At 46.9% G+C, this 13,812-nt stretch overlaps 1 long non-coding RNA gene across 1 annotated transcript; it reads right to left on the reverse strand.

Moving 5' to 3' along the window:
* Positions 1-380: 380 nt before the first annotated feature.
* On the reverse strand, positions 381-3,621 carry LOC146347305 (uncharacterized). The gene is made up of 3 exons (XR_014790251.1): positions 3,266-3,621; positions 2,757-2,843; positions 381-2,073 (listed from the first exon to the last, which is right to left on the reverse strand). It is a non-coding gene; the product is annotated as an uncharacterized LOC146347305 (long non-coding RNA).
* Between the last annotated feature and the right edge of the window lie 10,191 nt (positions 3,622-13,812).

A 13,812-nucleotide genomic window follows, 5' to 3' on the forward strand; every position in this document is an offset into this window, starting at 1 on the left:
ATGGCCTAAACAAGGGGTAGGCAACTTGGTCCCCCCAGATGTTTTGGACTACAACTCCCATAATCAATTGCTTATAATGTCTGGGGCTGATGGGAGTTATAGTCCAAAACATCAGGGGTGTATGTGCCAGGTTGCCTACCCTTGGCCTAAACCATTTTGGTGCCTGGCTTGTTGTTTATTCGGTCAGTCACTTCCGACTCTTCGTTACTTCATGGACCAGCCCACGCCAGAGCTTCCTGTTGGCCGTCGCCACCCCCAGCTCCCCCAAGGTCAAGTCCGTGATGAAAATAAACTAAGCTAAACAGTTGACAGATTTGCCATGAGATCATTCTACCTATATAGAATAAAACCTTCAAATAAGCAACTTTACTTTCCTGGATAGCTGAGACTGCATTCTGTATTCTGCAGATAAGCATTGTAGAGACGCCTATAGTTTTATATTCAGAAAAAGCTGCCCCCAAATGCAATGTATCTTTTTCCCCTTCAAAAACAGCTTCTAGAATCTCTACCCATTATTTCCATAGTGACGGCGTATGTTGAACACAGTGTTCCATTGTACCAGGGTATTCGTGCCTAAGATTAAAACAAGCATTGTTTAATTTGTCAGTGTCATGAAGATGGCAACTGGGCGGAAACATGTTTGGCAGCATCTGCCATTTTTCTAAACAAGAACATGGGAACAGACTAAAAGTGGACAATTTTAAATTCAACACATTTGAAGTGTGTGGATTTCTATATAGAATACAATCATAAAATTATTCTCACCTCTATAATGCTTTTCTTTCAGAAGCCTCAAACACTACACATAAACAGAAAATAATTCTGACTTTATAAAAAAAGCAGATATGAAGAACGGGAGGATCAACCCATTGTTCAAACTTGGTCCAATAGGCTGTGTCTAGCTGGAAACAGAAAACAGTAGGAGAATATCCAGATGTTTGCTCTACAATTAAATCTTCTGGTTTTGTAGAACTCATTGCCACAGAGATCAGGGAGGGTTATTTCTCTATGCTTGTGTTCCATTAAACAACTTAACTTGAAGAACTTCCAAAACACAGTAATAATACACATAACAATACCACAAATATACTGAAAATCGTTGAGAGAAATTTGAGGGCAAAGCAAATCTAGAAAATACAATCAACATCTAAGCTGCAATCTAAGCCAGATGTTATGTATTAATACTAAAAGCGGCATCCTCACCTTTCCCCTAACTTTTCACCAATTACTAAATATAGTGGTAATTAAATGTTTGTATTTTCTCTCTAATTTACAGAAAGGGCCAATCCTAGGATGGATCCAGACTTTGCAGCAGACATGAGCCCTGTGTCTCCTTCTGTTCTATCCCCTGTAATCTCTAGGAATACTTGATGCATTCCTGGAAGGTTACTTGCCTCAGCTCCCAATTCATTGGGTATGCATGTGGAGGAAAGGAAACTCAGAGCCTGATGACATCATGTTATGAATTCAGTAACCCTAGATATTACAGGGAGAGGTGCACATATATGGCTATTGTTGTAATGTCTAATTCTGTTCCCCATCTTTCCACTAATTGCAGAATCCACTTTGATCTGATCCTCTGCCTCCCACTATCCAACAGATGGTTAGCCTCCTTCTCTGGTGGCTGGCAAATGCTCCCAGGTGTGCTAGAAAAGCTGGTTCGGTGTCATCTTCCCCAAATTGTGCTATCTAAGGTTGTGGTTCCCCAAATTGTGCTACTCTAGGAAACCTGCATACAATGCATATATGCCGGGCTGTCTTTCTTCTCTAAAGCAATTGCTGAAGGAGAGATTTCCACTATAAATTTAACCAGACAGACATACTGGTCCTAAAGAATATTAAATTCCCCATATTACATTGCAATCCTTGCGCAGAGGAACAAACTGCAGGCTGTCCCAACAGCACTGGCCTCCAGCACAAATCTGACCTTTCTGACAATTTAGCCCCACACAAGTCTAGATGCCGTGATACAGAACCTTAGCTAAAAACTAAGAACATTGAACAGCACCCCCTCTTGGTGTGGAGGCGTTGTTGCTTGTAGATCATTCCATGAGAACAGTCTTCCTTTTGGAGCTACCAAGTGAAATAGCAAACATTAGGCAGAGCTGGTCTAAGACATTTGCTGCTTGAGGCAGACAGCAGATATCCCTCCACCCCACCCCCCGTCCCTGCAAGTGAAGGTGCAAAGTACCCAAAGCCAGTTAAATTATTTTGGCACATAAGGCAGAAAATCCCACAACCACCTCTCCCCGTACCTGGCAGTAAAAAAATAAATTAATTAAGAGTCTAGGGAATGCTGGGAGTTGTAGGACCTTTTTCAGTCTACAAATGCATAGGATTGCGGCCTAAGTAAATAACTAACAATTTGCTGCCCTTTCATGACACCCAAGATCTGCTTCCTCAGCAGGCCTCTTCACCCTGCCTATTGGTAGGGCCAGTCCTGACACTGGATATATGCAAACATGAACTTTGTACTGCTATCCAGTAACACAGAGCCTAATTTTCTGGACCACAGAAGGCATCTGGTTCTACCTTGAAGCTTTCTGCCCTCACTTCTGCCCACAGACAAATCCATTTGTTGGCTTTGAACAGCCAAGCTCTGCATATTCAAAATCACTTTATCATGAGTTGTTGTTCATTTCTGCTACTTCTTCTATACTCTGGGGGCCATACAAGATTGCAAGCTCTGCTCCTGCTACCAGCCCCCACTTCAAGGTAACAGCACAAGCCTTGTATCTTAAAATGATCTCATTTACCTGCAGTATAATAACAAACGCAACCACCAGTCTTCTCTCCCAGCCAGGCTAGGCGGAGGGAAAAGGATCCCTCAGGCATTACTCAGTCTGCAAGACAGCAAAAACCATTACTCTGAGGCTAAATAGGAAGATAGTGCACACAGAACAGTGGCCATTTTAAACAGCTACTACATGCAGTCCAGTTAGCCCAATATTGTATATTCTGTGGCTCCCCAAGGTCTTTAGGGTGGCTCTTTCTAATCTACACAGCAACCAAATAATATGAAGCAGATGCCCCCCTGTGGATTGGGCAATTCTCCACACCCACACTGTGACCCTTTACGTGTGTGTGTGTGTGTGTGTGTGTGTGTGATGGCATGGAGGAAGTTGCTGGATACGCATGGCCACTGAGCACAAATGGCTTGCCATGTGAAGGCAGCCATCCGAGGTCGGCCCAAGACATTTTGCTGCCTGAGGCGGAGCAGAAAATGGCACCCCACCCCCGTACAAGTCAAGGAACATAATGGCACCTGAGGCAGAAAATCCTGCAAGCGTTCCCCTTCGTTGCATGTGACATCCCCACAATCCAGCTGATCAGGTATGCTGCAGAGGAGGGGCTTTAATCCTGCCTTCTACCAATGATCCTGGTCCAGATCAGGGTTGCTGGGGGTGGTGGTGGTAGGGGGTGGGGATCTAAGAGGCTTTAACCTCCTCCCCACCAGAGGTATTCTGATCCTGAATATGAGTGTGCATGAGTGTGTGTATGCGTGACCTAGCTCCACACAGTGCTGCCCCACTCACCACCAGCCAAACACATGTGTGCAGCCCCCAAAGGGTTCCACATAGGACAATGCAACCTCCCTACCACCACAAAAAGGTTTCCTGCACTGGTATAGGCTGATACCAAAAGATGCTTTGATCATGGCCACTGATGGTCAATTAGTGTTCCTGGAACTGGGAAGACAGGTTATACTCTTCTTCCAGGGCTGGGGCTACAAAACCAGTGTGGCAAGGAAGGCAGAAAAGATACACTGTTGTGTCCCCCCCCCTTCCCCCCCCCCCCGACCAAAGGCAGAGAAATAATTTCCCTTTTTGGAGCTGGCTGGCAAGAAGCTGCTTTGGTCCGTGTGTTGCATTTGGAGGATTGATATATAAGAACATGGTTTGGTTTCTCACAACTGAGCCTATAAAGCAGTCCTGGAGGTTCCTACTCTTTGAGGAAGAGGGAGCATAAAATAGTAGGAAATTAGGGGTGGTTGTTGAGTGGCTGTGCAACTTTAATTTCTTGCATTTTTTTCTTCCAGCAGTAGTTCACAAATCACTTTGGAGAAATATTATAAACAAGCCTTCAGGCCACAAATTAACAGGAGAGAAGTATAATTAGGGAAAAGCAAATCCCTTCTCCTGTAAAGAAATATAAGCTTTACCTCCCCCCACCCCATGACTTTCTTCATTATATTGTTTGAATAATGGGATATACAAAAGGGATGATAAATGACATCTTGTGGCTAATGCATCAGTCATTATTCTTACAGTAACATAACTGAAGGCTGATAGGAAACCACCTTTTTATTTATTTCTGTTTAACACCTTCCAAATAACCTGTTTTAGGTATTGATTTTGAGGCTGCTTTTTATTTATCATTGGTTTGGGTGAAGTTCTCTCTATTGCTATTTCTAACACTGTAGGTTGCTTCCCCCTGCCCTTTCAATATTTCCTGATTTTTTCCCTTTAAATTGCAATAATATTCTTATGTTTTCCCACAGGTCCAATGAAGCTTCCATGTCTTTCAAGGTACAGTTTGTGGGACAAGGTTATTTGACTACAATGGAGGAAGGTATCCTTGTGACAGTTGCTCCTCCCACTCACTCTGCTAGGCAGGGCCATGAAAATTGGACTTGCCCCGTTGGTGAGAGCTCCTCCCAGTTCTGGTCCTGCCTAACTGGTCGATAGGGCATTGGTGAGCTCTGTCAACTTTCATCAAGCCATTCATAACTTATTTACCAATACGGAAAGCCTAGTAAAGTCAGAGGGGAACATCGTGTTCCCATGCAAGCAAGAAGAGGATCCAGAGCTCTCACTGGGGCGCTCTCCAAAGATTTTTCTGACGGGCTGGAGCCTTTCAGAGCAGGAATCTGCTAAAAAGATCACAATAAAAAAAGAAACAGCTGCACCAATTGAATTCCCAATGCATTTCGACACTGGCCTTTATCAAGGGAAAAACTCTTAGAGAGTCTTCTGGAGGATTCCCTCTCTCTTGCTTCTAAGAGCTTTTCCCTTGATAAAGACAAGTGTTGAAACATGTCGGGAATTCATTTGGTGCAGCTGTTCCTTTTTTTATTTTGGTTTCCAGCCTTACAGCTGTTTTTTCTGATCCCTATTGCTACAAAGATCACTTCAGGAGGAGCAAGGCTCACTTGGAGTGGCGCTGCCACCTCCATCATGGACCCAGCTGCAGGGTGGCCACATGAGACGCCAAAAAAAGAGGACATGCATCCAAAAGTAAGAGGACATGCATCACCAAAAAAAGAGGACAAAAAAAGGACAGTCATTTGCATAATATTTGCATATGCTAATTTATATGTATAGAAACAAAATTAGAAATCATTATTGTAATGTAAATAGATATACAGTCCATGTCACCATACTGTGGAAGACTTGTGTTCCTGCCTGTTCAGCCTGCTGTCCAGCTGCTAACTCTTGATGGGCAACCGCTGTTGTGGTTCATTATCTTTACACTGGACTTGGACTGGACAGCTCTTCAAATACATGAAATAGAGGACGGTTCTCTGTAAAAGAGGATGCCTGGTCACCCAAGCTACCAGGAACTCGACCCCCAGTGGTAGTACGCAGAACAGGGACTCAGAATGGGTTTGAAATCCCCTGATATTTGTAAAGTTCTGCTGCAGTCCTAAAGTGATGAGAGGGAAAGGAAAAGAGAACATTTAGAAAATCACACCCTTCCGTGCTGGATTAATTCATCTGGGATAACTAGCATCCTCTGGTGTTGTCTTCAGTATCATAACTAAAGGTTAAAATGCAATTCCAAACATAAAGCCCTGTGGAAAGAACTGAGAAAGGGGACTCAAAAATTACAGGGCCATTCTAGGTTTATTTTATTTATTACATTTGTGAGACACTAACAAAAATGTACTCAGAGCAACCAACAGTAAACAAAGAATTAAAACATGAATCAAATGAAACAATCAAATGAACAGGTAAAAAAACCCTATACTCATATCAATTAATACAACAAACATAGGCAGCAGCATCTACTCACCATTTTAATTTCTTGCATTTTGCAGCATGGGCTAGGGGGAATGTCCCCCCCCCTAGAAAAAAATGGGGGTATTTGGGGGGAAATTGAAAAATATGCAATATTTTTAAAGTGTTCTTTACAGATGTAAAGTCAGTTTGTTACTTTAGGAACATAAAATGTATTATGTATAACTTGGTTTTCTCATAAAAACACCGTTAAAATTTGAAACGTTTAAAAGTAAACTCAGTAAATTTGTAATTATTGTCTTGTTGATTGTTTAAAATTAACAGTATAAGAACATAAAAAGAGCCATGCTGGATCAGACCAAGGATCCATCTAGTCTAGCGTTCTGTTCACACTGTGGCCAATCAGCTGTCAACTGGGGATCCAGAAGCAGGACACAAGTGCAACAACACCCTTCTGCCCATGTTCCCCAGCAACTGGTGTGCATAGGCACCTATTGTTTTAGATATGTGTGTCTGTGCTGTCTGTCTATATGTTAGCATGTAAGTGGTTTTTACACTTTGTATAATGCATTTTTAATGGTTTCTCATCTTTGTGAACTTCCCAGAGAGCTTCGGCTATTCAGTATTGTTGTTGTTGTTGTTCAGTCGTTCAGTCGTGTCCGACTCTTCGTGACCCCATGGACCATAGCACGCCAGGCCTTCTGTCCTGCGCTCTCTCCCAGAGCATGCTCAAGTCTATATTCATTGCATCGGTAATGCTATCTAGCCATCTCATCCTCTGCCATCCCCTTCTCCTTTTGCCTTCAGTCAGTAGGGACTTTTCCAGAGAGTTTTCTCTTCGCATTAGGTGGCCAAAATATTTGAGCTTCAGCTTCAGTAGCTGTCCTTCCAATGAGCACTCAGGATTGATTTCCTTTAGGATTGACTGATTTGACCTCCTTGCAGTCCAGGGGACTCGTAAGAGTCTTCTCCAGCACCACAGTTCAAAAGCATCAATTCTTCGGCGCTCAGCCTTCCTTATAGTCCAGCTCTCACAGCCATACATTACTACTGGGAAAACCGTAGCTTTGATTAGACGGACTTTTGTCAGCAAAGTGATGTCTCTGCTTCTTACTATGCTGTCTAGGTTTGCCATAGCTTTCCTCCCAAGGAGCAAGCGTCTTTTAATTTCATGGCTACAGTCACCGTCTGCGGTGATCTTGGAGCCCAAGAAAGTAAAATCTGTCACTGCTTCCATTTCTTCCCCTTCCATATGCCAGGAAGTGATGGGGCCAGATGCCATGATCTTTGTTTTTTTAATATTGAGTTTCAAACCAGCTTTTGCACTCTCCTCTTTCACCCTCAACAAGAGGCTCTTGAGATCCTCTTCGCTTTCTGCCATTAGGGTGGTATCGTCTGCGTATCTGAGGTTGTTGATAATTCTCCCGGCAATCTTAATTCCGACCTGTGATTCATCCAACCCGGTGTTTCTCATGATGTACTCTGCATATAAGTTAAATAAGCAGGGTGACAATATGCAGCCTGGTCGTACTCCTTTCCCAATTTTGAACCAATCAGTTGTTCCATGTCTGGTTCTTAGTGTTGCTTCTTGACCCTCATACAGGTTTCTCAGGAGGCAGGTGAGGTGGTCAGGCACCCCCATCTCTTTCAGAATTTGCCAGTTTATTTATTTATTTATTTATTTATTATTAAATTTATTAATCACCCATCTGGCTTGTCACCCAGCCACTCTGGGCGATGTACAATGTACAATAAAACAGTTTAAAACAATAAAATTCTACAATAAAAACATTTTCTAAAATACCCTAACCCACCCCAAATGCCTGCCTGAACAACCACGTTTTTAATGCACGATGGAAGCTCATTAAAGAGGGGGCATGGCGGAGTTCCCTAGGGAGGGAGTTCCACAGAGTGGGGGCCACCACAGAAAGGCCCTCTCCCTTGTCCCCACCAGTCTAGTTGTCCTGGCTGATGGGACAGAGAGAAGGCCATCCGAGGCTGATCTTGTTAAGCGGCCTGTCTGGTGCTGCTGGAGGCGCTCCTTAAGATAGGCTGGGCCGGAACCATATAGGGTTTTAAAGGTCAAAACCAACACCTTGAATTTGGCCCGGAAAACAACTGGTAACCAGTGCAACTCCTTTAGCACTGGAGTGATGTGATCTCGCCGGCGGCTGCGTTTAATCAGGCAAGCCGCTGCCTTCTGTACCAGCTGCAGCTTCCGAACCATCTTCAAGGGTAACCCCACATAGAGCGCATTACAGGAGTCTAAACAAAAGGAGACCAGGGCATGTACTACCGATGGGAGCAGATGTTCGGGAAGGAAGGGGCGCAGCCGCCGTATCAGATGGAGCTGATACAGCGCTGTCCGGCTCACAGCTGACACCTGAGCCTCCATGGACAGCTGGGAGTCCAAAATGACCCCCAGGCTGCGGACCTGGTCTTTCAAGGGTAACCGTACCCCATTCAACACCAGGTCAACATCCCCCAGCCTCCTCTTGTCTCCCACCAAAAGTACCTCGGTCTTGTCAGGGTTCAGCTTCAGCTTATTCCTCCCCATCCAGCCACTCACCGTCTCCAGACATTTGGACAGGGATTCTATGGCCAACCTTGGTGAAGATTTGAACGAGAGGTAGAGCTGCATGTCATCCGCATATTGATGACACCACACCCCAAACCTCCTGATGATAGCCCCCAGCGGCTTCACATAGATGTTAAATATCATCGGGGAGAGGATGGAACCCTGTGGCACCCCACAAGTGAGTGGCCACGGGTCCGAAACCTCCTCTCCCAGTGCTACCCTCTGGTACCTGCTGGAGAGGAGGGACCAGAACCACCGCAATACGGTGCCTCCAATACCCAACCCCTCCAGGCGGTCCAGGAGGATACCGTGGTCAACAGTATCAAAAGCCGCTGAGAGGTCAAGGAGAACAAGGAAGGAGGATTCACCCCTATCCAGAGCCCTCCTCATATCATCTACCAAGGCCATTTCTGTCCCATGCCCAGGCCTGAAGCCCGACTGAAATGGGTCTAGATAATCAGTTTCTTCCAAGTGTACCTTCAACTGCACCGCCACCACCCGCTCAATCACCTTGCCCAAAAATGGCAGATTTGAGACTGGGCGAAAGTTGTTCAGAACTTGAGGATCCAAGGAGGGCTTCTTTAAGAGCGGTCTTATCACTGCCTCCTTGAGGGCTGATGGCATCACTCCCTCCTCAAGGGAGGCGTTCACCACCGCCCTGAACCCCTCACCCAGTCTCTCTCTGCAGCTCATAATGAGCCAAGATGGGCAAGGATCAAGTAAGCAGGTGGTCGGCCTTACAGATGAAAGCACCTTGTCCACTTCATCAGGAGGAAGAAGCTGGAACCGATCCCACAAAACCGGTTTGCCACAGGCTGCCTCTTGCTCACTAACTGTATCCACAGCATGCGGAGTAACACTCCTAATCTGATCAATTTTATCTGCAAAGTGCCTTGCCAAGGCCTCACAGGAGGCCTTAGAGTGCTCCAGTGATTCAGGAGCCATAGGACCGACCAGGCTCCGGACCACTTGGAACAGCCTCCTGGGAAAGCACTCTGCAGACGCGATGGAGGCAGCATAATATCCCTTTTTTGCTGCCTTCACTGCCACGTGATAGGCTGAAGATACAGCTCTAGCCCGTGTCTGATTGCCTTTGGAGCGAGACTTCCGCCGCCAGCGCTCTAGCCGTCTCTCCTCCTGTTTCAGAGCTCGTAACCGCGGATTGAACCATGGTGCAGTCTGAGCCCTGTTCAGGGGGAGAGGGCGTTTCGGAGCCACCCGATCTAATGCCCCAGTGATTGCGGCATTCCAGCCACTCACCAGGGTCTCGACCGAGTGGCCGTTGGCGTGCCCCAGAGAATCCCCAAGCGCATTCAGGAATCCATTTGGATCCATAAGACGCCTGGGGCGGACCATTTTAATGGGTCCTCCACCCCTGCGGAGGGGTTGTGGAACCGAGAAGTCCAACGTCACCAGATAGTGATCTGACCATGACAAGGGGGTGGTGGATATACCCCTGACTTCCAGATTACTCCCCGCTTCTCCAGAAACAAACACAAGGTCTAGTGCATGACCGGCTACATGGGTGGGCCCAGTTAGAATATGGTGCAGCTCCCAGGAAGCCATGGCCTCCATGAAGTCCCGAGTTGCTCCTGTGAGGATGGCCTCCGAATGTATGTTGAAATCCCCCAACACCAATAAGTTAGGGGACTGTACACGCACATCAGAGACCACTTCAAGCACCTCGGCCAGGGAATCAGTCATGCAGCAGGGTGGACGGTACACGAGCAGAATCCCCAGACTGCCCTTCGGGCCCAACCTCCAGTACATGCACTCAGCAACCTTGGTCTCCTAGAGAGGGGGTCTGGTGAAGACCAAGGACTCTCGGTAGATAACAGCCACTCTCCCTCCCCGATCCCCAGCCCTTGGCTGCTGTGCATATGGAAATCTGGCTGGACACATGGCTGCAAGGGTTGGAGCAGCAGCCTCGGCCAGCCAGGTCTCTGTAATACATGCCAAGTCTGCAACCCCATCCAGAATCATGTCATGGATGAGGGAGGTTTTCTGGGTAACAGACCTGGCATTGCAGAGCAGCAAACGAAGGCCAGAAGATGAGGTCACGCCTCCCCCAGCCATCCTTTGGCTCTGGACAGGCCCGGAGCAGGGGACAGTTACTACACATCTCTCCCTTGTTCCCCTTACCTGGCATGGCCTGCCCCTAGCACTCCGCCAGCACCTGCCGCCCAGCCTCGGTATGTTCTGGCCCCCAACACTCCCCCCATTGCCTCCATCAGGTGGACACATGCCCCCTCGTTCCCGCCTATCAGGCAGGCTACCCACCCCTAAAAACACAACAAAATCCCCCAGAAATTAAAAAAACAAAACAACAACAACAACAACAACAAACAATTAAAAATCCCCTTAAAAATAATGCCAGGCAGGAGTCCACAGGGAAGGCCTGGTGGTGGTGGTGGTGGTGGTGGTGGTGGTGGTGGTGGCGGCGGCGGCGGCGGCGGCAGCAGCAGCAGCAGCAGCAGCAGCAGCAGCAGCAGCAGCAGCAGCAGGAGGCCTCTTCCCAACGGTGGCAGCTTCTCCTGCAGGCCCTGGCTCTCCCAGGCCACCTCAGCCAGCCAGCTTATGTAGCCCCTCCAGGGAGGGGCAGGTGGAAGCAGCACAGCCGGCTCAGTACCTGGGGGCCTGGTCCTGCAGGGACTGGCGGTCTGCCAGGCAGGAGTCCACAGGGAAGGCAGCGGCAGCAGCAGCAGCAGGCTCAGCAGCAGCAGGCACGCCTCTTCCCAATGGTGGCAGCTTCTCCTGCAGGTCCTGGCTCTGGCTTAAAAAAAAAAAAGATGGAATATTTGCACAGTGCCTTTGGACTGCTGTTGCTAGACTCCCTTCATCTGGAAGCAGGGAGGGTGTTTTCTAAATACTGAAGTGGATGTGGAAAATGGATGGATGGATTACTTTTTTTTTAGACTGTCTTTCTATACCATAAAGAATGGTCAAGGAGGCTCCTGAAGTTCAAAAGCAATATAGAAATTTGATAAAATCGTAACAAAGCAATAAAAACGAAACAACAGACCCACACTAAAATAAAAGAGGGAAAGTCTACAAAATCAAGCACAAAGTAAGCCAAATTATTGGCTAAATCGAAAAGTATGTAACTGGTAATGGAAATTTATCAACAAAAAGGTAAGATGGATCTTGTGGGGCAAGTAGTTCCACATGCTGGGTGGTTGCTTCAGAGATGGCCCTTTCCCTTGTTCACACCAAATGTGGCTCAGCCAGTGGTAGGACAGACAGGAGGAGTTCTCCAGGAGATCACAGAGGTCAGGCAGGACCATGGGGGAGGAATGGGTCCTCAGGTTACCCTGGTCTTAAGCCGCTGTGGGCTTCAAAGATGATATCCAGCACTTAGAATTGCACTCGAAAATAAACTGCCAGTCAGTGAGTCAAGCTGGTATGAAAGCAGAGTAACAAGCTTCACAAAAATGAGGATTATTCTGTATTTTCAAACTAGAGAAAAGCTGAGAGTGAAATCTTCCCAGCTTTTCTTTTGGCTGTTGAATCTTCTCACCTGTTGGGCAAACACGAGGCCCATAAATAGAACACTGTATCCATGGCAATGGGGAGAACATTCTCCTAACAAACGGATGACAAATTACTTTGCATTTTCTTTAATATTTCATTTTCATGCTAAGCATTTATATCACACTTTGGAGTGTTCAAAGTGCTTCACATACATTAACTCAGCTATTGCTACAACAATGAGGTCAGTATAATTATTCTCATATTGTTAATGTGGGAGATAAGGCTAAGAATGGCATGGCTAAAGCTACCTAGAGATTAGAATCAGGGACTTCATTTTCTTACAGCATTAAACTAGGCATGTCTACTCAGACGTAAGTCTCACTGAGTTCAATGGGACTTACTCCTAGGTAAGTGTTCATAGGATCGCAGCCTTAGCCACTATATTACACCAGCTCTGTGTGTGTGTGTGTGTGTGTGTGTGTAGTAGGAGTGGCTCCAAGTTTTGGAATTGCAGTGCAATTACAACTAGGGATGGCAGAGAATTCGGCCACGGATCTTGGTGAGGCCGAATGCCAGTGCATTCGGCCCCCCGAAATCTGTGGCGGAACGGCCTGCCCCCCCCGCCCCGCCCCGTGGATCCCCCCCGGGATGAGACTTACCTGGGGCGGATCTTCCGGGAAGCGGCGGTGGCTGCGGCGGCGGCTGGTCTTCCGTCCAGCTGCCGCCACCGCCATTTGCAGCCTTGTCGGGTTTTATTTTTAAAAGACATGATAGGCTACGTAAAGACTTACGTAGCCTATCACGTCTGGCTTAAAAAAAAAACGCGTACGCAAATGGCGGTGACTACGGCCACCGCCATTTGCGTTCCTTATTTTTGGCCGTCTTAGTCTATGTAAATATTTACGTAGACTAAGACGGCCAAAAATAAGGAACGCAAATAGCGTAGCGGACGCTATTTGCATTCCCCCTTATTTTTGGCTGTCTTAGTCTACGTAAATATTTACATAGACTAAGACGGCCAAAAATAAGGAACGCAAATGGCGGCGGCCGTAGCCACCGCCATTTGCGTATGCGCGTGTTTGTTTGTTTTTTTAAGCCAAACATGATAGACTATGTAAGTCTTTACGTAGCCTATCACGGCTGACTACAGGGATGCAAACTGCGGCGGCTATGGCCGCCACCATTTGCGTCCCTGCTAACCAGCGGCCCGATGTCCAGCTGGGGGTGGAGCCGGCCGGCAGCTCCACGGAATGCCCGCGGAGCAAAGCCGGACGGCCAGGATTCCGGGGGGAGGGACGGAGCGCCTCCCCCCCCCAGCGGAACCCGGCGGAGCCAGGTAAGGGGAGTTTTGTACATCCCTAATTACAACCTAACCCCAAGTGCGTAAGTAACAATACGTATCCCACTGAGACTTTTTTGAGGGCCAAACTAGATGATATGTGAGGAATGTGTGGACTGTCTCCCAACATTTGTTAAATTTGAAAGCAGCATTGAAGGTTGCCAGTTTCCGTGGAGGAATGGCAGGAGGAGGGACTGCTTAACCCTTTTGCCTCACTCTGTTTTCCACTCATATTGCCCCCACAAAGGTGTTTTTCTCCATTCAGAGGAAAAGATATGGGGATGGGTGTCCCAGGAGGTACTTCTGATTGAAGCCAGTGCTGTTGCTTTCCAGCTTAAAAGATAAATAAACCAGGTGACTGTTCACAATAGAAATTATCACTAGTCAGCCAATAGAGAGATTCAGCATGAGTCTTGTTCGGACATTGTAGATAAATGACTTGGACAGTGAAGAAAATTTTCCTG

This window comes from Heloderma suspectum, chromosome 4 (assembly GCF_057233095.1).
Source record: "Heloderma suspectum isolate Gila_16-S chromosome 4, 16-S_ref, whole genome shotgun sequence".
NCBI classification, from domain to species: domain Eukaryota; kingdom Metazoa; phylum Chordata; class Lepidosauria; order Squamata; family Helodermatidae; genus Heloderma; species Heloderma suspectum.